Source organism: Balaenoptera musculus, chromosome 11 (genome assembly GCF_009873245.2).
Source record: "Balaenoptera musculus isolate JJ_BM4_2016_0621 chromosome 11, mBalMus1.pri.v3, whole genome shotgun sequence".
Lineage (NCBI taxonomy): Eukaryota > Metazoa > Chordata > Mammalia > Artiodactyla > Balaenopteridae > Balaenoptera > Balaenoptera musculus.
Genome location: NC_045795.1, coordinates 71,353,336 through 71,380,999, shown reverse-complemented (window position 1 = coordinate 71,380,999; position 27,664 = coordinate 71,353,336). Strand labels below are relative to the sequence as shown.

Sequence of the window (27,664 nt, the reverse complement as noted above, 5' to 3'; positions counted from 1 at the left end):
TCAGGACAGGAAGGAAATCACTGCTCTAGTCCTGCAAACTGACTACTCAGTGAAAGAGACCAAATCTGGAGACTCCCTTGATGTTTGGAGTCCCCTAATAGACAATGGTAGCAGCTGGGGCTCCAGACTTGCTGGGTGGGAGCTTTTTCCAATGCAAAACCTGTCCAACTCCTCATGCACATTATCTTGAGGTGTATTTGTGTGTGTGTGAATGAACTGACACCATCTTTCTACCTTAAATAGGACGATGCACACACTTTGCTGGGCACAGATGAGGCACTCAGTGAATGATGGCAACTATGATGATGATGATGGTATTATTTTCTTGCTCCCTTCTTCATCTTCCATTCTCTTTTTCCTTCGGAGGGACAAGAAAGTAAAAGTCTTTTGAAATCCCTTCACCCTCCTAAAGAAGATAAAACTAATGCGAGGGTGCCAGGGTAAGGGAACCTCGACCCCCGCTCTAAAGCTTAACTTGAAAGATAGTTGCACCCCCTCCACCAAGTGTCATCCCTGTCCCTGTCGCTGAAGCCACCTAATCCCCGGAGTGCCTGGCAGCTTTTGGAGGTGGGTAGCCGGGAAGGGGCGTCGGGGACAGGAGATGGAGACGAGATGCTCCGAGACAGCGGCCTCCTGGGAGGAGGCGTTACGAAGACCCCAGTGCCTGCACTTCGCCCGGGCCGGGCGCTCTCTGCTGCCCCCCGCGGAGGTGGCCGCGTCCCAGCCCCGGCCCCCCCACAAGCAGCTCCTCGGGAATGCTGGGAATGTGAGTCAGGGCAGCGGCGAGCGAGCGAGCGCGCCGAGCGGCCGGGCGGGGGGCCCGGCGGAGCGCAGTTTTGGCAGCGCCCGCGCGAGCGCCAGTCTCGAGACTGCGGCGGGTGCCGCCCCCTCGGCCGTCGGCCCCGCCCGGCCCGGCGCCCGGCCTCGGCCCTCGGAACGGCGCCTTTCCTCCTTCCCTCCCCCCCCCCTTCCCTCCCTGCTCCTCCTCCTCCTCCCGCTCCTGCTCTCTCTGGCTTCGGCTCCGGTGCCGGCTCCTGCTCCTCGCGGCCGCCCGGGGCCAAGGCGACAAGAGGTTGTAAAAATCCATGTGGGACGGCCCCGCGGCGAGCATCGGAAAGGTGAGACGTAGACGCCGGGGCCGCTGGGCGCCCGGCTTCCTCGGGGCGCCCGTGCCCGGGCATCCCTCGTGCCGGGTCCCCCTCACTCGTGGGGAGCTGCAATGCGTTATCGGGGGGGAGCCGAGGGGTGAACCACCCGCCTCCACCAGGGCTTGCTGGGGCGGGGGAAAGGATGGGGCGGCCTAAGGGCGGATTTGTTTCGATGTAGAAACCCCCGGATTGGAACAAGTGCACGGCTTCCTCCGGCGCGCGGGGGCCGCTCGCTCGCCCCGGCGGCCCGGGCCACCTCCCGCAGTCCCTCTCCGGCAGCCACCCTCATTGCTATTGCCTTTCTTCTTTCCATCTCCCCCTTTCGCCTGGCTTTCCCCCTCTTGCCTTGAAGGGTGGGGTGTTGGCAGGGGCAAGGGTCTCAGGGAATTCCCAAGCAGAACAAAGTAGAGAAAGGTGGAGCCTCAGACTAGGGGGTGGGGTACCTAGCTGCTTCGGTGGGCTCCGAGGGCAGCGGTTCAAAAAAAAAAAAAAAAAAACCGTGTCAGAGAACATGAAGCCGGATTTATTGGGGAGGGGTAGAGGGTGGTGGTATATGCAAACGAATACGATGTGAAATTAAACTGAACGACATTCCTTCCCTCGCCTTTCCCATCTCCGAATTATACAAGAAAAGGGATACTTACAGGGTTGTACCTATTCATTTTATTTATTTTTTATTACTGTCGGAGCCTTTGAAAGATCATCTTAGGACAGTGAAGATTAAGGGCTGCTTTGGTGCGGGATAATAAAACAGCGCTCGTAAACTACGATCGGCCCTGCCTTATTTATTTTGTACTTAAGGGTCTCTGTTCTCCTTGCCCGAGAGGGAGGGTCCGCTCTGTTACGAGCGGATCGATTTTAGGCGGCTACCTGCCTTTGCTGGATGAAAGGCAGTTTACTCCCGGAGCGGTGAATTGTCAGCTCCCTCTGTGATTGACAGCCACACCTACCACTTATGTGGGCAGAATGGGGACCGCTGGAACCTCAAGAGCCAATCAATGCTCGAGAGAGGAGGGCAGTTCCCACTGTCAGGGTTAGTTTCCTGGTTGGCTTTTTAAATCAGTGGTTTTACTTAACCATTGGTTTATACCAGGTATGAGGCTCCAGCTGTGAGAGGCAGACAAGCGAGAAGAAAACTTCGAAAATGGGCTTAGAAGCAAGTATGCTTGACTTGTATTTGTCACCCCCATCCCTTTTTTAGTTGTAGTAGTTGGGGATGCTCAGGCCGTTGGCTAAAAATGAAAATGAAATGAATCTGTGTAAAGAATGAAATGGGAGAGGGTGTTGGGGGTTAGAATTGTCCACCTGTTTCTCTGGAATTGCAGGCTCCTTTATAAGAGATACCATTTACTGTTGAGGGTATCTGGAAAAGGGTGTGGCACCTTTGTCTCCTATGGTCACTCTTGTCCTTGTAAAGTTACGTTGTTTTCTCAGTATACAGTACTTGGCTCTTGGCTCTATTGGGTGGATTTTTAAGATATTTGTGAAGCAGGCAAGCATGCTTTATTTGGATTACCACGAATAGATTCTTTTAGTTTTTGACAGTGTAACCCAACTTCTGGAAGTGAAGGCTGCCTTCTTCACTTCCAGTTTGGGTGTCAGTTTGGAGGTGGCAGTGGGGTCAAGCCAGATCCTTTCTGGAGGGTAGAAGAGTTTGCGTTTAAGGTGAATTTGCTTTTAAGGTGAGCCATCTTGTCGGTCTGCTTCTGTGCTTTAATGAAAGCCTTGTACAGTTTGGGGGTGGTGGTGTGTGGATTGTGATGGAAGCATGGCTTTCACAGCAAGATTTTCAAGGGTGGATGGATTGTGGGCGGAAGGAGCAGATCCTTCTCAATCCTCTATTAGTGAAAGGCTAATTTTCAATACTCTTGTCCCTGAATTCAGTGGAAAAAAATTACTGGTTGAACCAGAGAGCTGTCACCTTATAGAAGTTTGTACCTGGATGTGAATATAAGCTGTGCATTCAGCATTTCATGAACAGATTGTGAGCCAGCGTACACTGATTAGGATGGTCTTCATGTAGGAGACAGGGTTTGTCAAGGTAGTATTATACTATTATCATTATTATTGTTATTGCATATGCTAGCACTTTGGGGAGTACTTTACATGTATTTTCTTTTTTTAACCCTGCAAAGCCCCTATGAGGTAGGTAGGACTATTATTATCCTCCAAGTTATAGATGAGGAGGAAACTAAAAGGAATTAAGTATCTTGCCACAGGTTTAGTGTGAGAGTGAGAACTTGAGCCCCAGGTTCTCTGACCCAGAGCCCATGACCTTGGGCATGGCCTTGAATTCAAATTTTGGTTGTGCAGTCTGCATGTGTCCAGTCTGCAGTGTGGGCTCTTCCAGCTTACATAGGGTCTATTCTGTTAAGAGTCCACTGCCATATTGATGGTCTTTGCACTGTCCTATTTGCCCTTCCACTTTGAAAGCTGTTGCCTCCACCAACAGGCAATTTAAGTAATTTTGTGTATTATATATTTCCAGTATGTCAGTTTTGGCCCAGAGGAAATTTGGTTTCAAACTTAACAGTGACTTAAAAAAAGGTAAAACAGAATAGAATGCACACTCTTCCATTTTTCTTGATATCTTAAATTTCCAATTGGAGTTCTGAATAGGTCTTAGTTGAATACATGCTCTTTTCATTCAATTGGCTTGTTTTCTTGTTTTGTTTTTGCTAAAGGATAGGAATTTTTTTTCTCTTCTACTTACAAAGAGATTCTTTTTCATTAGTGATTAAATATAATTATATTTAAAATTATCCTATTAAAACAATATTGCTCTCTTGCTTTATTATGTTACAAAAACCACAGACTTAAGCCCATCAGTGTCTTCTTCCCATTGATGAAACTCAATGGTCATGGTTGGCCAAAACAGGTATCCTGAAAAGTGAGTTTAGACGAATGGTGTTGGAGTCCACAAATTCACCTCAACAGATAGTCTTTGATTTTGGTGGGGTTGACTTTGTACAATCAACATTTTCATTTGTTTTACTAGGACTTGCTTTAACCCCTTTTATCAGCTCAGAAGTTAACACTTTGGCTGTCATATGGGAGACCTACGTGCCAGCCAGCAGTTCAGTTTTAGCAATGTTTATGTTATTCCTTGATACTTGATTGTGATTTTCCTTATTTTAGGAAGATAATAGAACAAAAGGAAAATAGAAAAGCATTGATATTAATGATAATGTAGGTCTCATAAATTTAAAACAGTTGATCCAAAGATAGAAATCATTAGGTGTACCAAAGGCAGAGATGCTTTAACTGGTTCTTTCTTACGAGAAGAAAAAGAACAAAATGAATGATTATGTAATAAATGTGAAATTATATCAAATGGTAAAAAATAAATTAGTCAACGTTTGCTGCCTAACAAAACTCCCGGACTTACAGCAACAGGTATTTATTCTCGGGACTTCCCTGGTGGTCCAGTGGTTAAGAATCCACCTTCCAATGCAGGGAACGAGGGTTTGATCCCTGGTCAGGGAACTAAGATCCCATCTGCCATGGGGCAACTAACTACTGAGCCCTCACATTCTGGAGCCTGTGCACCTCAACTAGAGAAAAGTGCGCCGCAACTAGAGAAAAGCCAGTGTGCCACAACAAAGAGCCCACATGCTGCAATGAAGATCCCGTGTGCTGCAACTAAGACCCAATGCAGCCAGATAAATAAATAAATAAATAAATAAATAAATATTTAAAAAAAGAAAAGAGGTATCTTCTTAAAAAACAAACAAACAAACAAACAAAAAAAACAGGTATTTATTTTCACCCTCATGAGTCTGTCAGTTGAGTGTTATTTGGCTCATCTAGGTTGGGCTCCTTGTGGTGACTCTGCTGTTGGCTGTAAGTTGGATTCTGGTCTGCTCCACCTGTGTTTGGGGCCCAGGCTGAAGGGATAGCAGCTACTTGGGGCATGCTCTTATCACAACAGATCACTGTATTCAAGAGCCTTGCCAAGTTGCACAAGCTAATGTCATTTCCACTAACAGTGTTTTTGGATATACCAAGTCACATGGGGAAGCCCAACATCCATGGGTAAAAGTAGACTCTGCCCATAGTTGGGGAGGGAATATTTGATGAACTATAATCTGAACTCCTACAATGTGTAAGAAGTATGGTGTTTTTATAGAATTTTGTAATTTTTTCTTCTCATTCTTGGGGAATGCAGTCTTCATCCCCTCACTCCTACCCCTGGCTTTATGACATAGAAACCTAGTGTTTTACTTTTGCATTTCAGGAATATACCATGTTTGATTCTAGAGGACTGACTGTAAAAGCAGGTATGAATATATACATGAGTGTATACGTGAATTAACTTAAATGATCAAGGCACTATTTATTAGAACCTACTGTGTTTGAGGGACTGTGCTCAATGGAGTGAGGAGCTCAAGAGTTTTTGTCTGACGTGAGTCCTGTTACCATAGAACTTATTAGGAGTAGGTGTCAGGAAAGACTTCTTGGATGAAATGGCATTTTCCTGGACCTTGAAGCAGTGACAGTTTTAGAGATACAGATAGAGCAGTGGATATAGTAGAAGTGTAAGGAGCACATCTGGATATAATGAGTTATTCCATTTGGCTAGAGGGTAAGACACATGAATAATAATAACAATAATAATTATAATACTATCAATAATTATAGCTTAACTTTTATCGAGCAGTTAACTATGTGCTATGTACTCTGCTTAGCACTTTACGTAAAGTATATAATTTAATATTGGGGTAGACATTGCTGATTGCCTATCCAGTATTCGTTCTCTCCTTTCTAACTAAAAGAACTCCAATTTTGTTTGGGATGGGGATATGCGCATCTCACGCTCCCAAACTCCCTTACATTAATGGCCACGAAATTCAGTTCTTATAATGATGCAAGTGGATGTTGTTGGATGGGGGCCTTCCTTAAAGCTTAATGAGGAGGACACACTTGGCTGGTATACCCCAGCAACATTTGACCCCTTTTTGCTTCTTGCTGCTGGGAGAATGGGCACAACGCCTTGAGGCGCAGCAGCGACCTACAACAACAAAGATAAGACCATGTATTAAAAACGACAAAGCTGGAACCTGGAAGGCTCTTGGTCTTGATGACATTGTTGAGCCATAGTACCAGCCTAGACTGCCTTCCCCTGTACTTCTTGTTGCTTAAAACAAATAACCTCCTTACTTGTAAGCCACTATTTGTTACTTGTAATCAAACATAATCCTCGCTGATACATACCTTCTCAAGAGCCTTTCAAAGTAGATGCCATCATACCTATTTTAAAGGTGAGAACATCAAAAATCATATTAAGGTATGCACGAGATCTAGGATTCATCACTATGTCATTGTGACTTTCAGGGACATCATCCTGCCTTTGGCTGGGCAAATATTGCCGCAGAAGAGATGGTGTTGGAAAAGTAATTTGGGGTAAAATTGAGGAAGCTACTGGATTCCAGGTTGAAAAGTCTGAGTTTTAGTTCTGGGCTAATGAGTACAGTTGGCCCTCAGTATATACGGGTTCTGTGTCTGGAGGGTTGACAGTAAGGGACTTGAGCATCCTCAGATTTTTGCCATCCATGGTCATTCTGGGAGCCAATCCCCTGCAGATACTGAGGGACAACTGTGTAAGATGATTTGGAAAAGACAGAGACTGGAGGTTGGAAGATCATTGAGGCTTAAATACATGACACCAGTGCTTTAGTGTGAATGAAGGTGGAGGAGAAGCTGGGCACAAAGGTGAGCTGGGAACATGAGAAGAGGATGGAACTGAGTGAACACAAATCATAGTTGGCTGTTTGCCTGTAATCTTCTGAGAACAAAAATGAAAGTCTCCTGAAGGTTAGTATTAACTTCTACTAATGGCTTCACATTTACCAGGAAGTAGGGAATGAGTAATGTAGAGAATTGTTAATGGGATGTGAATCATTATTTAGTGCAATAGGTGGGGACTTCTACTTCTTGTCTATATCATTTACTGAACCCTTGACGACCTTGCATGACATGATTTTGGTCTGGGTCTGGCTCCATTGTGCTAAAGGTAGCAGAGTTGAAGGGTATGGCCAGATAGTGGTGAACAATACAACAAATTCTGTCAGTGGGCTTATTTCCACAACTGCTAATCATTCTGGAGCTTTCTTAGGGGTGGGGCAGGGTCAATTTAACTTCCTGGGCCTCTGTTTTTTCTCCTGTCTCTCTACTTTTTTAATCTGTAAAATAAAGGATTTGGTTTATATTAGCGGTTTTCAAATGTTTTTCAGCTGTAGAAACTTTTGTTTCCTGAATAAAAACTTGTCTGGAGCCTGAGTATATTTACAGAAAAAAGCAGAGCTGCTCTGAAAATTCAGGGTCCAGGTTTGTGTAGTCTGGTGTGTCTTTATGTTGAGGCCACTGCTCTGAAATGATCCCTACACATTCTCCCAGGTCCAGGATTATGTGAATCTTAGAGCTGTCCAGATGTTTTATTGGAGCATCCTCCTTAACAAATCCCTTTGTTATTCCACAGCTTGCTGTGTTTTAGTATCATCCAGGGTAGAGGTTGTTAATGTTCGCCACAGCTAATTTTTCTCCAGGTGTATGTGTGTGACCTCTATGCTAGAACATTTAATTTCCAGTGTGAGACCATCCAGTACTCTTTTCTGCTGTGATGATCATGCAAGCACCTGTTGAGATGGAGCCTCCATCTGCCAGGGTCCCTGAGTCACTAAATGAGCAAAGCTTCCAGTCAACTGGCATTGGACATACAATATGACCGAGAAATACCTTTGTTGTTTTAAGCCATTGAGATTTTGTGATTGTTTATGCAGCACTTTTTATAAAGCTTATCTTTACTGATAGATCATCTTTTAGCACATCTGCTAAACTTTAACTTACTTTTTAAGTGTCTTCTGGATCAACCTGAGGTCTGGCCAACTTGTCCTTACTTTGTGCTTAGGAAAGTAGGAGGTAGCATCTACATTAGCTGTCCATGTAGGTCTCTGTACTCATAGGTTCTATGAATTGGAATACTTATGCTTAATTACATTTACTGTCATGTTAAAAAAAAAGTCCAAAGATATAGTGTGTAGTACACCTTACTTTAAAAAAAAGCCTTTAATTTAATGTCCTGTTGCTTTTTAAGGTAGTAGAACCTCAGTGGTTTGGGGAAGAATAATTATTATCAGTTACCATAATAATGGCTACTATAGCTTGAGGACTCATTCATTGATTTGTGAAATATTTATTGAGCATCTACTATGTGATAGGTACTGGTGGTATAGGGGTGAACCATAGATAGTTCCTCACTTGGAGCTTACACTGTAATTAAGGGTTGTGGATAAGTTTGCTCTGTTCTATGAAGGACACCAGTTATGAACATTTACTATGTGCTAGGTGCTTTATATCCCTCATTTCATAATACCCATAAAGGTAGGTATATTATCCCCATTTTATAGATGAGGAAACTGAGGCTCAAAGAATTTGATAAACTCTATGAAGGCAAGAGCTTTTGCCTTTTGCTGTATCCCCCAGTGCTTAGAAGAATCTTTGACACATAGTAGCTGCTGAATAAATATTTGTTGATTGAATAAATGAGCAGAGGAACTTGCTTAAAATTAATGCCGTGGTAGAACCGGAACTTAGTTGGGTGAACCCACATCTGCTTGACTCTCAGGCTGTTAAATTATCAATGGGCATAGTAGGAGCAGTGTGTTTACACACAGCTACAACAGAAGCAACAACTGAGCCCCACCAATGTCAATGCCAAAGGCACCAGCAAGAGCCAGATTGTCTGTCTTTTATGGCTAGGGCTGAGCTCTCTGCATGATTTGCTACTCACTCTGTCTCAGCTGGGGAAACTTGAGGCCACTACCTCACTGACTTAATTGCTGATGTAGTTGGTCACCCCTCTCTTGGGCCAGTTCAACTTCTGCTCTATCCGGATTTCCTTAGCACTTGGCTGGCCCTGTTTCCCAGGTCTGTGCCTCAAGTTCTGCTTTTAGCATTTTGTGCATTCCTTCTCCAATTTCATTTTCCAGATTTGTTGCTTTGAAGTTCCAGGAAATCTCTAGTTGCTGGCACCTAGTGGGCACTCAACAAAATTAAAAAAAAAAAAAAAGGGAGAGAGAAAGAGAAGGAAAGGAAGGCAGCCAGCACTTTCAGGAAGGAACTAAGTGATTACTTTTTCCTGGGAGTCAATAGTGAGATTGCAGCCCCAGCAGACGAGGTGTATGGGTTGGGTTGGAGGGCATCTCTGGGGCACACCTATAGATGGAAGGCCAGTGGCAATGTTCATAGATGCCTTATACCAGCAGCTTTACTTTGCTGTGGTCTGTTCTTCAAATTCTACATTTTGCTCGCTTAATTCTCTTGTATGTGTGCAGTGTGTGCACGCACGTGTATGTGTATGCATGGGGGGAGTCTAATTCTTTCTTCTTGCCTTACAGCTTTCCACCCCTAAAGGTAGTTGTCATTCTGTGATTTCAGAATGTGAATGAATTACAGGCAGCAAAGTGCATTCCCCGTAAGTGTATTAAGAGCAAACTATTAATTCAAGGCAATTTCTTAGTGGCTCAGAAGACAAGAGCTTGAATGGGAATTGAGCAATGTGTTCTTTAAGAATATGCTCAGATCCTTATGGAAACTGTGAGAGGCTTTCCCCTAAAACAGTATGGCTAATTATAGCAAGAAAGGGCAGGGTTTTATGTAAGGAATTATACTGAGTTGTGCACTGTAGTTACTAGTTCTTTTGTAGCAGATTTCTCTAAAACAAGATGGGTGTGGTCAGGGTGGGAAGTTCATCTTCTGTGGGCCCAAGGTGATTGAAGGTAGGGGCCCAAGGTGATTTGGGGTCTGGGAGCTGCTCTGAGGGTGGAGAACAACCCTCTGAAGGTGGAAGGTTGAGTGGCTCTGTAAGATGTGAGGTTGGTCTGATCCATGGTTTTTTTCTTGGTGACACTGGTAGGCACCAAACTCCTACTGAGATGACCTTCTTATTCCTGGTTTAAGGCAGATTAGCCATGCTGCCTTCCTGCCAGCTGGCTGCAAGCTAACTGCCATGCCTGGAGGACCAAGACTGTGGTTCAAAGGTCAGGATCCTAGTGGAGCAGTGTTGTTGATCCTTTTCCACATTTGGCTCTCAGGAGAGAGCTTCAGATGTGTTTTCTTGCTGTCTGGTGATGTATGCTTTTTGTTCCTTCTGGATAAAATTCTCCCTGCTTCCTTCCCCACCCCCCCTTTTGGTTCTCTAGCCATCTTGTTTCTGAAACCTTTCCATGGGGGGGAAGCAGGAGGTTAGGTAGTGAATTGGATGATAGCTTGGTATTCTTAGGAGCTCGTTGAAAATAGGTCCTGTTTGATGCTGGGTGGATACAAAGGCACTGGAGTTTCAGTGACTGCTGTTTATCAGGCTTGCAGGCACAGAGAGCAGTTAGCAGGGGTACATAAGGGAAATTCTTTACCTTTTTTGTTAAGTCTGAGAAAGTACTATCTTTTCATACAGAGCCTTCGAATACATTGACAGGACATCCTTAAAATCAGCAACATGAATAGCTGCTTAGAATAACTTCCGAGCAGATTCTTTTGGATATAGAGATGGGAGCACTGACCTGTGAGTCAAGAGACCTAAATTCCATTTCTGGCTTTGCCACTAGCTTTCTACTTATTTCTCCGTTTCTTAATATATATCAAAATCATCTGGCTCTTCTCCAGGTCTAAAATGATTTTTCTTTTTTTTTTTTTACAACAGGTTTTTCACGCAAAGGATCAGCTAAGTAACTGTCATTTTATAAGCTATTTTATCCTGGAAAGCATGAATGTCCGGTGTGCTTTCATGATGGACTTTATTAATAAAGAGTTAAGCCATTATATTATAATTTCACTATATATGTGTGTGCTTGCTTCATGGCAGCTCTCTGCTGGCACTGGGGATGCAGTTGTAAATAGAGCAGAGTTGTAAACAGGTGATTTTGGGGGGCTCAGGGATCGTAGGCTCTAGGGGGGCACCAAACAAGTAAGCAGGCTACTGTCATGGAAGCTCTTATGGCAGAACACCCAGGCTGTCCTCCTCTAGGAGGACGGAGGGGATTCATGGATGAAGGATGGAGACAGGCTTCTAGAAGAAGGTAACACCTAAGGGGAGGTAGAACACTAAGAGGAGCTGGCTGGGGTAAGCTTGGTTTTTTGTTGTTTTTTTTTTAACATCCTTACCCTATCACATTTTTTTTGAGTCTTTATTGAATTTGTTACAATATTGCTTCTGTCCTATGTTTTGGTTTTTTGGCTGCGAGGCATGTGGATCTTAGCTCCCCGACCAGGGATCGAACCCACACCCCCTGCATTGGAAGGCGAAGTCAACCACTGGACCACGAGGGAAGTCCCTGGGCTTGATTCTGATGGTACAAATAACAGAGGGAACAGTCCAGGTCCAAAGATGAGCAAGAGGATGGAAGGTTGGGGGTTTGGGGAGATGAAAGCAGACCTGAGGAGATGGACTTTAGCTTGGCTGGGGGTGGGGGTTTGTGAGAGAGGCCAGGGAGAGTAACAGGCATGAAGACCCTGTGATCCACTAAGGAGATGAAGTTCAAGCTTAACCATCAAAGGGTTTCAGTAGGGGACTGACACAACCAGAGATGCTGAATTCTCTTTATTCTTCTTTCATTCTACTTTCGTGGCAATAACTACCTGCTTTTGGTGTTTGTGGGAGTATGGAGTTTGAAATTGGGGTAAGGGAGTAGCAGGATGACCTGGAAAACAATCGAAAGATTATGAATATGGTCTTGGGAATCCTAGCAGTGCCCATTCTGATTTCATTGACCAAACACACTTTATGCAGCCTTAATAGCTTTAAAAGACCATTTTCCAGATGAAGATGCTCCTGATAAAAGATCTATAGTGGGACTCCACGCTGTTTGTTGGTTTTGAGCATCTCTCTGAATGTCGTCTGGGACCAGGTCCTTTTCAGTGAGTTTTGAGCAAGGCACAGAGTATGGATCTTGTTTTAAAATGTTTGCAAATGTTTGCAGTTAATGGGTGCAATTAAACTGACTTTATTAGACCAATAGAAAGCAATAGTTAAAGTAATTCATAGTGTACAATTTCTGAAAGTGGTGTGAGAAAGCTCATGAATGAAAATGGTTTAATTATTCTGTGAAGCGTACAAGATTGAGAGTTATGTGCTGAAACTGCCTTCAGTGCCCCATGTATACCAGCTGCCTATGACTTTACTTTTGTATGATTTTTGTACTCTAGATGGTAACACTGGTAAACTGCCTTTCATACATTAATCTTGACTTCTGTGCTTCAGCTTGTGAACCAACATTTTGAGCTACTATATTATGGCCTTACCTGATAACAAGTAGTTATATTTCAGCAACATCACCATATTTGTATAGCAGAGTCTGTGTAATCATTTGAGTAGTTCTTTAACCTTCTCATTATTTTATAAAAAGTAAGTGGAAAATGAAAAAAATATAGGCAGTAATAAAGGAGAAATATGAGCCTCATAAACATAATGTAATTGAGGCAAAGATGGAAACCATTTAAACATGCCCAATATAGATGGTGTTTACCCAGTCAGATGCTTTGGACTTAAGGTGGCCAACTCTATACAGTTGTGAGGGATAAGAATGAAGTTAAAGGCTATGGACATATGAAATTTTAGAAAAAAGCTTTGTGGATTATGATAAAGGTCAAGATGTAATTTGGATTTTGTCATTTGTTTTGGGGTACAGAACTTCCCTTTTTTTTAAAAAGTAAATTTATTTATTTATTTTATTTTTTTGGCTGTGTTGGGTCTTCGTTTCTGTGCGAGGGCTTTCTCCAGCTGTGGCGAGTGGGGGCCACTCTTCATCGCGGTACGCGGGCCTCTCATTGTCGTGGCCTCTCCCGTTGTGGAGCACAGGCTCCAGATGCGCAGGCTCAGTAGTTGTGGCTCATGGGCCTAGTTGCTCCGTGGCATGTGGGATCTTCCCAGACCAGGGCTCGAACCCGTGTCCCCTGCATTGGCAGGCAGATTCTTAACCACTGCGCCACCAGGGAAGCCCAGAACTTCCCTTTTGAACATATAAGTGTAGTAAACTTTTGTTTGTTCAGCTTTAAAAAAACGTATATTAAGAAAGGCATTTTCTGCAAAAGTAGTGGATAGAAATTGAACTTCTCACCAGTCTTATTTAGGAGAGTCTGCCATAGTCAGTAGCATATTCCTTTGATAGGCTAAGTGGCATAGGTGGTTACTGTGCTTAACAAAATTCTCTGTGTATTTTGGTGAACCAGTAAAGAGAAACCAAAGAAAATAAAATGGTACTTAGCAAAGGATGCACCTCAATGGATTTTCATGATTCCATGGTTTCATTTGGTATACTGTGGAACAGAAAAAGACTAAATGCATATTAGTCCTCATCATATGCCTTAGTGATGCTAAGATGGTACATTTGGAGCCAAAGAGAGAGAAGGGTAAGAATTAAGATTTGTGTATAATTAACTCCACAGCCCTCTTAATTCCCCTGGTCAGGAGGGTATGATGGTGATCTGTCTGCCTTGGAGGATCTAACTGATATTTGGGAGCTTGTTTAACTTTCTTTGTGGGCTCTGCCCGCTTCTAAGCAAAGGATTGAGTTGGATGCAAAATTTCGGTTCCTTTTCATGCCTCTTGTGGTTAAATGGTGAATGTTAAGTCATGGGAGATGTTGATGTAAAAGAAAAGAATATGTATATTTTTAAATATATGTATAACTGAATCACTTTACTGTACACCTGAAACTAACACAACTTTGTAAATCAACTATATTTCAATAAAAATAACATGGGAGGGCTTCCCTGGTGGCGCAGTGGTTGAGAATCTGCCTGCTAATGCAGGGAACACGGGTTCGGGCCCTGGTCTGGGAGGATCCCACATGCCGCGGAGCAACTGGCCCCGTGAGCCACAATTACTGAGCCTGCGCGTCTGGAGCCTGTGCTCCGCAACGGGAGAGGCCGCGATAGTGAGAGGCCCGCGCACCGCGATGAAGAGTGGCCCCCGCTTGCCGCAACTGGAGAAAGCCCTCGCACAGAAACGAAGACCCAGCACAGCCATAAATAAATAAATTTAAAAAAAAAAATAACATGGGAGGTGTTAATCAGGTAGAAGACGGGAAAGAATAGCTCTTGGGTTTCTAATCTCTTCCTGAAACTGAGACACAGTTTATCAAAAAGGCAAATAACTATTGGACCAGAAGTTCAAGAAACTCATATTAATTACCTACTATATGTCAGACACTGTGCTAAGCACGTGCAAGAATGATCTCATTTAATCTTGACAATAACCCCATGATCCAAATATTATTTCTCATGATGAGGAAATTAACATTTAGAGAAGTTAAGAAACTTGCCTGAGTGTCTTAGTTTAGCTTCTCCCAGAATTAGAACCTGAGACAAGTATTCTAGTACAAGTAATTGTTTGGGACATACAGGGAACACCAGTAGGTGAACAAGGATATGAGACAGGGGGGAGAAGGCAGCCGATAGATAGGACATTATTCAGTAAGTTACTACAGTGGCGACTGGAGTTTAATCGCACAAGGAAACTCTGGAGATAGTGTAACACACCTGCCTCCGGATGGTCTCATGTGAGGGGTGAGGAAGCAGGGGTATGTAACCACCAGCTCCTGTCAGTTGTTTTTTTTTCTTTTGAAAATTTATTTTTATTATTTTTATTTTTTATTGTGGTAAAATATATGTAACATTTATCATTTAAACCATTTTTAAGTGTACCGTTCTGTGGTATTAAGTTCACTCACAATATTGCGCAATCATAATCACTCTCCATCTCCAAAATTTTTGCATCATTTCAAACTGAAGCTCTGTGCCCATTAAACAATGACTCCCCATTCCCTCCTGCCCCCAGCCCTTGACAACCTCTATTCTACTTTCCGTCTCTATGAATTTGATTATTCTAGGTACCTTATACAAGTGGAATCATACAATATTTGTCCTTTTGTGTCTGGCTTACATCTCTTAGCATAATGGTTTCAAGATTCATCCATGACGTAGCATGCATCAGAGTTTCCTTCCTTTTTATGGATGAATGATATTCCCTTGTATTTATATACCACATTTTGTTTATCCATTCATCCGCTGATGGACATTTGGTTTGTTTCTACATTTTTGCTATTGTGAATAATGTATCTATGAACATTGGTGTATCCATATTTCTGTCTGTTGTTTTTGAGAATGGTTAATTCCCTGGCAGTTCCATCCCCAACCTTGCAAAAGCAGAGTAGTTTTCCAAGGTTCAAAAGATATCCTCAAAAAAAAAAAAAAAAGATATCCTCAGCAGAGATGCTGATATTGGCAGTGTGAACTCCTTTGGGGCACTCTAAAATGTTCAAGTCAGAGGGACATTAGTAGGGCACTTAAGAGCATTTCCTCACATGGTCTTTACCCAAGTAAATAGAGAAGCTAGGATTTGAATCTTGCCTCAAAGCCCATGCTTTTAACTGCTCTACACTGAGTACTACAGTACTGAGATTTGAAGATGAATGAGACGTGGTTATTGCCTTCAAGGACCTATCAGGGTTGAATCATCTGTTTTGCAAAAGGCTCCAGGGAAGACAGTGGCATCACATGGAGCAATCTGGAACTCACAGAGCCACTGTAAGATGGAATCACACGTAGCAGACGTATGGGTTCCCTTTCTCCTGACACCCTGTGGTGAGGCATGCTTGGGCCGGGCACGACTGGACTGTTCATGGGGCTGTGCTCCAGGACAGGCACTCACACATGTGCTGACCACTGGAGTCATGAGTTCCAGCCCACGCCCATTGATGCTTCCTGGCGTTCACTTGAGCTGTTTGTGCAACTATTGATATGTCATCTCAGCAGGGGTTATCCCTCTATGAGCTTTTCTGACGATTGTCTTCATCTTGATGTCCAAGCATCAGAAGCAGCTATTTGTTAGGAAAGAAATTAGGGCCCAGGAATGATAAAGAGGATACATTTGGAGGCAGTTAAAATGGTTGGTTATGTGTATCTGTGTCTGAAAAGACATCATTTACAAGTGATTTGCATTTATCTAGAAACCTAACACGAGATATTTTGTCCCTGAAAGGATGACATTACCTAGATTGGTGTTGTGGCAAAAGAAGAAAAAAAATGAGAGATCAGTCAGTGAGAAAATGCTGCCCTATATTTTAACCTAAATGTTAAATATTTTGTTTTAGTACTACATTTGTGGGAGCTGGGTGTACTAGTCAGATATTGCTAGGGTATGCTGAGATAACAACTCCAGAGCTCAGTGGCCTCCTTCTCTCTCATGGGTTGTGCATGGCTCTATTCCACCTTGTCTTTATTCTGGCACTCAGGCTGAAGGAGTCATCCCTTCCTTGGATGAGCCATTCTCATGGCAGAGAAGAAAACAACTATGGTTTACTCACAAGATGCCTCTTATAGCTTCTGTTTGGATATGGTGTGTGTTGCTTCAGCTCACATTGCATTCTGCAAAAACAAGTCACATGGCCAAGCCTTATGACAGTGGGGCAGGAAGGATTCTCCTCTTATGGGAGGGAGAGACTATAGGGATGAGCTGACTACAGAGGGACAGTGAATATTTTGAACAAATGAGGCAATTTACTGCACTGGCTAAAATTGTGCTCTCATGTGCAAATTGCTTAGCAACCTTTTTAACCATCTAATCTTTTTAGATTCATTGTAACATGTTTAATATTGTTTTTCTCCTTTTACTCATAAGGAAGACACATATTGTACTTAAGGGACTAGTTCTCTTCCTGGGATCCATGTAAAACCGCCCATGTAGCTAGCATTATTATTCCTAATAATTCAGTCGTTACTGTCTTTCAAGAACTAATCATAGAGTTTGAAGGAAACATTGAGACTCAGAATTTGAATGCCTTTTATAGTCATGTGAAATTAATAGGGAACAAAGGACTAATTATTAACAACATGATGATCATCCTTTAAGAAAATAATACAGTGTGTCTGTAGTTAATATTGATGATGAGGGTTGTTGTACTGAGTATTTATCACGCCTCAGGCACTGTGCTGAGCACTTACACTTTCTTTGGTTTAGTCATGACTCGCCTTATTTTTGTGAAATAGCTATTGTTACTCCTGAGGCCATTGTTAACTTACTGAGGTACTTACTAAGGCTCAGAGAGGTTTGTTAGCTAGCTCAAGTTTAAACAGATAAAAAAGTGTGAGTTTCAGGACTCAAACCTAGTATATGTTTAATCACTTAACCAAGGTTTCTCAAAGTTAGATGAGATCCCTTTTAAAGAAGATAATTTCTCATAGAACCCCAGGTATGCTTAAATTATTGTTATTGTAATGATACTTTTAACTGTATAAACATAAAGCTGGTGAGGTTTTTTTTTTTAAGCTCCTACACCTTTATAAAACGTAAATCAATTTAGAAATTAAGTACACATCATATAACTAATTCAAATTAACAACATTAATTTAACCACATTAACTAAATTGCTGCTTGTAACTGGAATATGATGCCAAGTATTCTGGGCCGGTTCTTTGGCAGTCAGCTGGTCTACCCTGCTGTGTGCTGGGTGATGACTCAATTCTCCCACCATATTCACAATATTCAACTTGTGCGAAACTTTGCTTCATGCTGAGGAGCTTGACGTCCCTTACCTTTCACTGGGTGAGAACACATCATTTAGATTCCCAGGTCCATCTTTTTTTCTTTCCCTTTGATGCATAGTGATTCCTTAGGGTACAGCTTGTTGCTCAAACTCAATGGGCATGGCTGCCGTGATGATCAAAAATGTCCTTACATTATTTGTTTTCAGATTATTGAAATAAAAACAACCTTAATTTCTCACAAGGCTTGTAAATTCTCTAATATATGGGACTGTGGATCTGCCCCCCTCCTCCTTAGTTTTTGCTCAGGTTAAAAAAACTGGATTTCTCTCTCTGGTACTACTCTTGTCTTTCTTTATAGGACTCTCTCCATCTGAGACCACACCCTATTACTACCAGAAAGGGTCTCATCTATTTCCAATGTTCACAATACCTGGTAGCCATGCACAATAGCTGGAGTTGCTTGTGTAAACCTGAATAAAGGGGCTATTGTTTTCCTTTGAAATGGAGGAATTTGAGTCCCTGGAAGGTCAGAAACAATACTACAGATTTGTTCTCGAAATATTTGTTGAATAGATTTAAACCATGTCCCATAATTTCCCTTTTAATATATTTTGTTGGATAAGCCTACACTTATCCATGCACTAAGAGGTTTAATTCAGTTACTTGATGACTTAATGTAGTTATTGACTCTTATTCACTATAATTTCAGTTTTTAGAGTGATTACTGAATACTATTCAGCATCCTGAACCTGGCCCTTGCTAAAGTCTCATGTGACTCCTCCATGATGATCAGTCATATTTTTCAGACACCCCAGAGTTAGGATATAACATTTATTCTTTATCTTCTTTACAGAATACATAGATGAATGCTTGTCTCATTTGCACATTTAAGCCATTTCCCTTCCCTTATTATTGATTGTGTGTGTGTGTGTGTGTGTGTGTTTTTTGGAATAGCTTACAATCTTTTTTTTTTAAATAAATTTATTTATTATTTATTTATTTATTTTTGGCTGCCTTGGGTCTTCATTGCTGCATGTGGGCTTTCTCTAGTTGCAGTGAGCAGGGCCTACTCTTGGTTGCGGTGAGCGGGCTTCTCATTGCTGTGGCTTCTCTTGTTGCGGAGCATGAGCTCTAGGTGCGCGGGCTTCAGTAGTTGTGGCTTGCAGGCTCTAGAGCGCAGGCACAGTAGTTTTGGCACATGGGCTTAGTTTCTCCGTGGCATGTGGGATCTTCCCGGACCAGGGCTCGAACCTGTGTCCCCTGCGTTGGCAGGCGGATTCTTAACCACTGCGCCACCAGGGAAGCCCCAGCTTACAATCTTTGCTAAAATTTTTCCTTGTGTATATGATTATGTGTATATTCTTTTCTCGTAAAGGGCTATTTAGACATAATCCTTACGTGTTGATTTTAAATGTAGAAAAATTTTGTGTGATTGGAGTTTTAGGGGCAAAGGGATAGAGTTGTTATTCTTCTACCTTTCTATCATTTTCTGTGAAACATCTGTTAGTTGACAGATTGAGGATTTTTTTAGTGTAAGACCCATTAATTCCTGAATTTTTTTTGTAAGTACACTATAGCTAGAGCTTTGCCAATTGACGTTTTACGTTTGCAGATTAAAGGAAATGCACAGATGTTTCAAAAACGAATCAAAAACCTTATTTATCTGTTCATAGCAACTAGCTTAATTTGTTACATTTATGAAACTTTATGAGGCAGTGAATAATGTTGTTATAATCAGCATATTATATTAACCATAATTAAAAAAAATTTTGATTTAGCATCTCAAATTATTTTTTTACTTTTACTGGTTGTTGTTTGGCATTTTGTTGTATTTTAAATGTGTGGATTTAGCTGTGTAGTAGCTAGTGGTGTATTCCTTTAACAAAAGTTTTTAGGTGCTCCAGATTTTAAATTTAATCCCTTAGAATAAACTGATAGTGTTTGAAATTAAAACAGAAGTTGTCAATGGAAAGTACAATTAACTAATACTTGGTGTACAGAGTCCTTACCTTGCAGTATAAGATATAGTCAGCCTCTTCACTTAAGCACCTTACCATAAAATATAGCCAAGGCAGCTGAACATGTAATCATGCTAAATCTGCACATGGAAAACAGTAATTATAAAATGAGTTTGGGGGGACTAAAGGAGAGAGTAGTGATGTGTGGGTGAGTATGTTTAAGTTGCAGAGAGCTTCTTGGAGAATGATGGAAAAGCATTTTTGAAAATCTCTGCTACCTGAAGCTGGACTTTTTTCCCCCTGATTCATATCATTGTGGTATTTAAAGAGGAAATGGCTTATTATTAGGACTTTCAATACCTATATATGTATGATATTGTAGCCTGCAGACAATGGGAAAATGTCTATTTTTCTTTCCAGTTTTAAAAAATGGTTGATGTCTTGAGCATTTTGAGTAGAGGGCTGAGTTTGACTCAGGAGTCTGACAAAGCAAGCTTAATGGACTGAGAGAGTTCTAAGACAACTTTCAGGTTTAAAACCACTGTGCCCTGTTCTGGTAGCCTTGGGCTTATTAAAGTCAGCTTTTACTGAGCATTAGCTGTGTGCTGGGCATTGTACTAATTACTTTTCTTCTATTGTCTTATTTAATCTTTTCCAAATCACTGTGGAAAGTACCACAATTATACTCATTTTACAAATGAGAAAAATGAGGATTGGAGAAGTGAAGTAATTTGCTTAAGGCTACACATTAAGAAATTAGAGATATGACTCCAACCAGGTCTGATATTGGAAGTCCCCTCTTTCCTTTTTTAAAACACTTTGTATCACCTCTCTGGCTACAATTACAAAATTATTGCATTAAATGCCATGGAAGTAATTTCAATCATATGATGAAAATGTCGTAATATTACATATATTCTTTCAAATATTCAAAAACTGTTTTATGTATCTCCTGTGTACCCTTAGCTCTGGGCAGGAAGAGCACCTGCACAGGACCTGAGGCTTTAGAGGGCCCACTCTGGCCCTCCTCTGCCTGCACCTTCCCCATGGGGGAGGGGGAGTCTGCGGGACCAACAGGCCTGGGACCTCCCTGCTTAAGTGACCCTGAGTGGTGTTCCAAGGTGCTTCCAAGAAGCTTGGGCTTCTTTGCCAGGTCTGTCCTCCTGAGGACAAACCATGCTACCACTGTGCACACCATTAGGCATAGAGTTGCTGAGGGGTACCTATTTGTGAAAGTATAGATCAGATGTCAGGAAACTACTGCCTTTGGGCTAAGTCCGCCTAACACCTGTTTTTATAAATAAAGTTTTATTGGAACACACCCACACTCATTTGGTTATAAATTGTCTATGGCTACTTTTGTGCTGAAGTGGCAGAGTGAGTAGTTGTTACAGATACCAAATAGCCCACAGCCTAAAATATTTACTATCTGGTCTTTTTTAGAAAAAGTTTGCTGGCCCCTGGTGTAGACAGAGCTAGCTTAGTGTGCAGGCTGCGGAGTTCACATATGTGAGGCCCCTGGGGTGTGGTTGAGCCAGGAGCGGGGAGAGAAGGATGTTGGTTGGGGGAAGGCCTGCCTCTTGCCACCATGTTTTGACCAGAGCTCTGAAGAGTCCAGGAATTTTAAGTTCAAAATTCACACCTCACCTTCTACATCTTTATATTTGTCAGGGTAGGAAGATAAAATGCATTTTATTTACCAGTTTGTTACCTCGATTTATAACTGTAAAATATATAGACATGTGGTACTTGGGCCTCTATTTGTACTCTAGCCCTGGGCCCCATATATGTTAGAACAAAAGTTAAGCCCTGGGGTACAGTGTAAGGGTTTAAAGTAGGAAGGAAAAGAGACCCCAACAAGTAATCACACAAATTAATATGGAATTATAATGTGTGGAAGTGCTTTTGGGTCATATATGGATGACTCAGAAACCTTACTTCAAGTTTCACTTGTCCAGATTAAACCAAAAATGCTGGAACCCACCTGCCACTTAGCTGGAAGTTCTAGGTCTTTCCACTAGGGCTCCTCCCGTCTTTCTCCACTTCTCCCCATCTCCCTGCCTGACCCCGACCCCAGGATTTCACTGCCCTAAAGTGAGGGGGATATGGGTGTAGATCCCACACCCAAGCCCAGAGATGTTCTGTCCAACAGTTACACCACATGATTTCATCTTTGTGCCACAAGGTGTTTCTGTTGAGGCTGGTCTTCCTCAGATGAAAGATGCTGCGGGTCCCTCTGTGGTACCCACTATATGGTCCCACAAGGGAAGGCCAATCCAGACTCCCAGTGGCCAAGCTCAGCCACTGGTGTGCCATGCGTGGTGCAGCAGGTGCTGTCTCAGCACTCATGGCCTGTATTGGAACATGAGGACTTTTTCTTGGTGTCCATGTAGCACAGGCTGGAAGTGCCAGGGGAGCAGCCCTCTGCCAATGATGAACGGGTCCCTTGCCTTTACCGAGGTGCACCTATGAGGCAGGTTCTACACTGCCTCCCAGAACTCCTTCAGCAGGACTGAGCCCAGTTGTCCACAGCAGAAATTTCCTTGAAAATGTACCCTATCTTCACTTCCTTCACTTCCTTGCCTTAGTACCAAACTCTCCCTTCAGTACTTCCTGGGATTTCTTTCTAAATGAACCAGCTGCACCCCAATCTTTGTCACATTGTCTTCTGTGGGGAACCCTACTAGGATACGTGGATCTCCTCATGAGTTACAGCCCCACCCCATGCACAGCGTTGTGCCCCACTGCACAGGCTCCACTTGGCATGGCAGGGCCTCTAGGAGCTTCCTGCCTCGCCTGCATGCTTTGCCCATACAAGCTTCTCCACGGCTCCTGGGTCACTTGTCTTGAGTCCCAGTCACCAAACTGGACTCCCTCTTATCTTTTTTTTTTTTTTTTTAATTTTTTATTTTATTTATTTATTTTTGGCTGTGTTGGGTCTTCGTTTCTGTGCGAGGGCTTTCTCTAGTTGCGGCAAGCGGGGGCCACTCTTCATTGCGGTGCAGGGGCCTCTCACTATCGCGGCCTCTCTTGTTGCGGAGCACAGGCTCCAGACGCGCAGGCTCAGTAGTTGTGGCTCACGGGCCTAGTTGCTCCGCGGCATGTGAGATCTTCCCAGACCAGGGCTCGAACCCGTGTCCCCTGCATTAGCAGGCAGATTCTCAACCACTGCGCCACCAGGGAAGCCCTCCCTCTTATCTTGAAGTAATTATTTCTGGAAACTCTAGTCTTGTCTGCAACCATATTCATCTCCTCCCACAGATCTCATTTACTCTGAATCCTGGGCATCATGACTGGGGTGTCAACAACTTTCTTCCCTGAAGGCTCCAGAATCTTTTGTGCGTATCCATTCCTCTTCTTCATGGTTTCCTTTTTTTTTTTTTTTTTCAAACCAAGAATCTGAGGAGGGGCAGCCTTGATTGGGTTACAAAAGGCTTTCTTACACCTTACCTAGTGGATCCAGGCTACTTGGTCACCCTATTTAGCTTAAACAAGAGAGACACTTAGACAACCCTTGCAGGATGATAAAGTCAGCTTCTCTTTTTTTAAAAAAATAGTTATTTATTTATTTGGCTGCTCCAGGTCTTAGTTGTGGCACGCGAGATCTTCGTTGCCTCGTGCAGGATCTTTAGTTGCAGCATGCGCAGCTTCTCTTATAAAACAAAAAATACCGTGTCTTTCATATTATAAGAAAAAGCATTATGCTTTGAGACAGCATAGCTGAGAGACTTGATTTGGATGGGATAGACCTTGTGGAGGATATACTGTCAGATGCTGTGATCTAAAAGATGAAGGGGAATTAGCCTTGCAAAGAGAACAGTACATATGAAGGCTCTGAGACAGGAAGAGACTTGATGCGCTTGAGCAACAGAAAGAAGACCCAGGCAGTCTGTGAAGAAAGCAGCAAGAGAGGATGCTGGAACAAGATCCTGTGTGGCCTCAGACCACGGGAAGGATTTTGGTCTTTGTCCAAAGAGCACTGGGAAACTTTGAAGGGTTTTAAGTGGGTAAGGGGAGACATTCTGTGATCAGAGTTGTTCCTTAAAATATTTAGTTTGGCTGGTGTGTGAGAAATAGAATGGAGGAGGATTAGAAAGTGGAGATGTTTTAGGAGGATATGGGATAGCTTAGGCAAGTCTTGCTGGTGCAATAGGGTGGTGATAGTAGAAGTGGAAACAAGGAACAAACAGATCGAGAGAGATTTTGGAGGTAGAATTGATAGGATTTGGTGACGGCCTTGAAGTAGGTGGTAAAGGAGAGCAAATTTTTATTTAAGATCTTTTATATGAGTAGAAGTAGTAAAATTTAAATGCCTTTAGGGACAAACATGAAAAGCGGGAATCAGACTGTGAAAAGGTAATAGGGAATGGAGGGGGCTGTGGCCAATGTGGAGGATGCATTCCCTTTCTCTAAGGGGCAGCTGCTGGTTGGTTCTGACCAGTCGTTGCCATGTAGGGAAGTGGGCTTGACATTGTCAGATTTTCAGATTTTTCTGGAGAAGCCAGAGTCTGGATTTTTATGTGAAACGGCTGTCTCTATGTTGGCAACTAGATCAAAATTCTAAAGAACACTGTGCTAGCCATAACACCACACATCTGTAGGCAGCATCTGACTCCTGGGCAGCCACTTCTTGCTTAAGATCTGTTCTACACCATGTCTTCCTCTAGAAAGGCTTTAGAATTAACTGTAATCTCTGACACAAAATATTTTAAAAGTTAGGGATGCCAATAGAAAAAAAAAGGTACGTTAAGTTGGGCTAAATCTTGGGAGACAGCGATGATCTCAGCTCACACAGTCTGTCAGCAGGGCTCAGGTGATGGGCTGAGGCTGAGATCTGTGGAAATAAACTTAACCTACTTTAGAGCAGAGAGCAGGAAGTGCTTTTTTCTTAAACAAGACCATTCCAGACCACGATAGTCTGAGATACTTGAGGTAGACAGGAATCAAGGCTCTTTCCACCTTTTTTCCCCCTGAGCTACAGTTCAAGAGTCCTTAAACCTTTTAAGAGAGTGAGTGAATGAGTGTTTATTTTACTTATGAATCCATATGTAATTAGAGAAAGTATTCATATAGGTTCATAAAACCTGTAAGATTTTTAATTTTATTTTGTGTTTGAACCTTAAATGGAACCTACCCTTGGACTTCAAATGTTATTTACAAGGTGGTTTAAAGATGTGTAGTTAATTTCTTTGGTGTTATATTCAGCCATATTTGTCTGTTTCTGTGCACAGCTTAACCTAATTAATAATTTATCTTTCTTAAGACTGTACCTCACAAATATATAAGAAAGCAGGTGTTTTTAAGGGTTTATGAGAAAGCTCAATGATTGAGCCTGTCTTGGCTTCATAATAATAATTAAAACAATAAGATCTTAACTGCTACCTCACTTCCTATAATGTATTTATAGGTGGGTGGAGAAGCATAGAAATGGTCTTCTTGAAGTCAGTAATGGGAAATAAGAGTCATTGCATTATTGATTGGTGAATAAAGTTGATCTTCTTGCTCTTTCTCAGAGATTCATTTTATAGAACTAAGGAAAAAAACCAAATCAGGATGGATGAGAATTAGGAGACAACAACTAAAAAAAGCCTGAGTGTCAAAACAAGTACCTAAAAATATATCAGGAGACTTAAACACATCTGGAGTGGGGGGTTTGGGAGTGACTCAGTAGAACAGGAAGGAATCACAAGACTTAGGAGGACTTGTTAACCATGGGAGCTCGCCTTTGCTTTACCTTGTCAACTGAGCCTTTTCATTTGTGAAATCGACATCACTCTATGTGCTTCAGCTTTCGGGGTGAAATTGTTCCAGGAAACCATCCCTGCTCTTTGTAAATTTGGTGGAAGAGACTAATTCCAAAATAAAGGGTTGGGCCTAGGTTGCTAATTAAAATTTACTGTTAAGAAGCAGATGTATAAGGGTAAAGAAATTATTGTTACCGTTTTGATGTTCTCTGGAGTTCCTATTTGGTTTGATGTTATGTGGAATTATACATAATACCTCTAGTCTGTTGTGACCTTGGAGTAAGAAACATCAACCTGTTTCCTCACTTCTTAGATACACAGCCTGCTGACGATTGACTCGTGTTCCTTTTGACATTCTAGCTTCTTTGTTGAGTGTTTGAAAAAATAAATACAGAATTATATTTATTTCTTGTCCTAGAAGGTCAAAACTCCAAACAGTCATTAGTTTGATCTTCTGTATTTCTTGAAAGACTCATTTCTGAGTCTTTTGGGTCAGTTTCACGTCCCTGCCCTTAAAGCAGATTGTAGTTCCCATAATCATCTTCCCCTCAAACTGTGTTAGATCTGAGATGAAGAAAACTCTGAGAAAGTCTATTCTAGAGGGTAAACTTCCCATAGACAGAAGCTGTGTCTATCTTAATCACTGCTTTATCCCCAACTTTCAAGACTGGGAATTAAGCTGATGCTTAAAATATAATTATTACATGAATAAAGTTGAGTGTTCCGTGAAAAGTTTTCAGGTATTCCAAAGGGAAAAGGGGTTCTCTTGTCAAATAAATTTGGGAAAAGCTACCTTATATACTGAATTTTGGAACAGTCACAATACACCTTAGTGTCCTAAAGTCTCTGAGATATCTAGGTGTAAAATCAAAACCCCATTAAGCCTTGTTTATTTGAACATTTATGAACTGTTGAGGAAGCGGTGGCCTAAAGCAGAGCTGGTGTAGCACACTATTGGTATTTAATAAATACTTCTTAAGGTGTATTTACTGAATATGCTGTGATCCTGAGTTGGTTAATTCAGAGATTTTTAGTAGCTTCAAGAGAAGATGGTGGATTCTTGGCTATGTTGAGAGAAAAGACTAGAGGCTGTGGAGGAAAAACAGCCAAGGGTGAAGTGAGTGTCAACATTTCTGAGGGGAATTTTGATAGTGGGTATCAAGAGCCTTTAAATTTCAAAATTTTACTTCTAGAACTTAATCCTAGGGAAGTAATGAGATGTATACAAAGCTTTATCAATCAGAATATTAATTATGATAATTTTATTTTAAAAAGGAATTACCTAAGTGTCCCGTAATAGGTGATTGGTTGAGGAAATGATTAGATAGCCATTCAATGAAACATTAAGTGACTGTTTCAGTTCTTTTGCTACGTAACAACAACAACCAAAATCCTCCAAACTCAGGAGGCTTTAAACTACAATTTATTATTTTCCATCACTATGTGGGTTGATTGGGTGGTCCTTCATGTTACACATAATGTTGACTGTCACTCATGCAGCTGATTTCAGATGGCAGCTGGGCTGGGCTGGGCTGAGGTCCAAGATGGCTTGTCTTACCAGTCTGGCATCTTAGTGCTGGCTGTTGGCTAGGATACTTCAGTTCTCCTTCTCATGGTCTCTCTCTCTCCATGTAGTATCTCATCTTCCAGGGCCTTTCTGTGTGGTTTCTCTTTCCAGTAGGATAGCTTGAACCTTATATCTCTGGTTTTTAAGAGAGCAAAAACAGAAGCTGCTAGGCCTCTTCAAGCCTAGGCCCAGAGCTGGAACAGTGTCACTTCTGTAGCATCTGTTGGTCAAAGCTGTCACGAAGCCAGCCCAGATTCAAGTAGAAGGGAAATAGAATCCATTTCTTAATGGAAGGAGAGACAAATGTGTACAGGAAGGGGAGGAATTTTGGTGGCCATCTTTGGAGACTTATGATGGCCATTAAAAATCATGTTCTATCAAAATATCTTATGGCATTAATGTTAAGTGGAAAAAGATGTTAAGAATAAAACATTGAGGAAAAAGATAGTACAAGACTTTATATGGAATATAATAAGGATTTTGTCTAAAATTATACATACACACGCAGTTAAAAGGAATTGGAAGCAACGACATCAACTTTTTAACAGAGGTTGTCTATGAGGGACAAAATTGAGAGTGTTTTCATTTTCTTCTGTATACATATATGAATTTAAAAATTTTCTGTATCATCTATTAGTTGTTTTAATCACTTATTGGGCCATTGAGAAAGTCTTGACAAATTTCAAAGATTAGAAGATATATGTATTA

General features: G+C 41.9%; 1 protein-coding gene across 4 annotated transcripts in view; it reads left to right on the top strand.

The window, feature by feature from the left end:
- The first annotated feature begins 1,019 nt into the window (after positions 1–1,019).
- Positions 1,020–27,664, top strand: part of ERC2 (ELKS/RAB6-interacting/CAST family member 2) — a 962,898-nt gene continuing 936,253 nt past the window's right edge. For all 4 annotated transcript variants that reach the window (XM_036870128.1, XM_036870127.1, XM_036870130.1 and 1 more), the window contains exon 1: positions 1,020–1,118. The gene's annotated coding sequence lies outside the window, so the exon portion shown is untranslated. The remainder of the gene's footprint in view (positions 1,119–27,664) is intronic.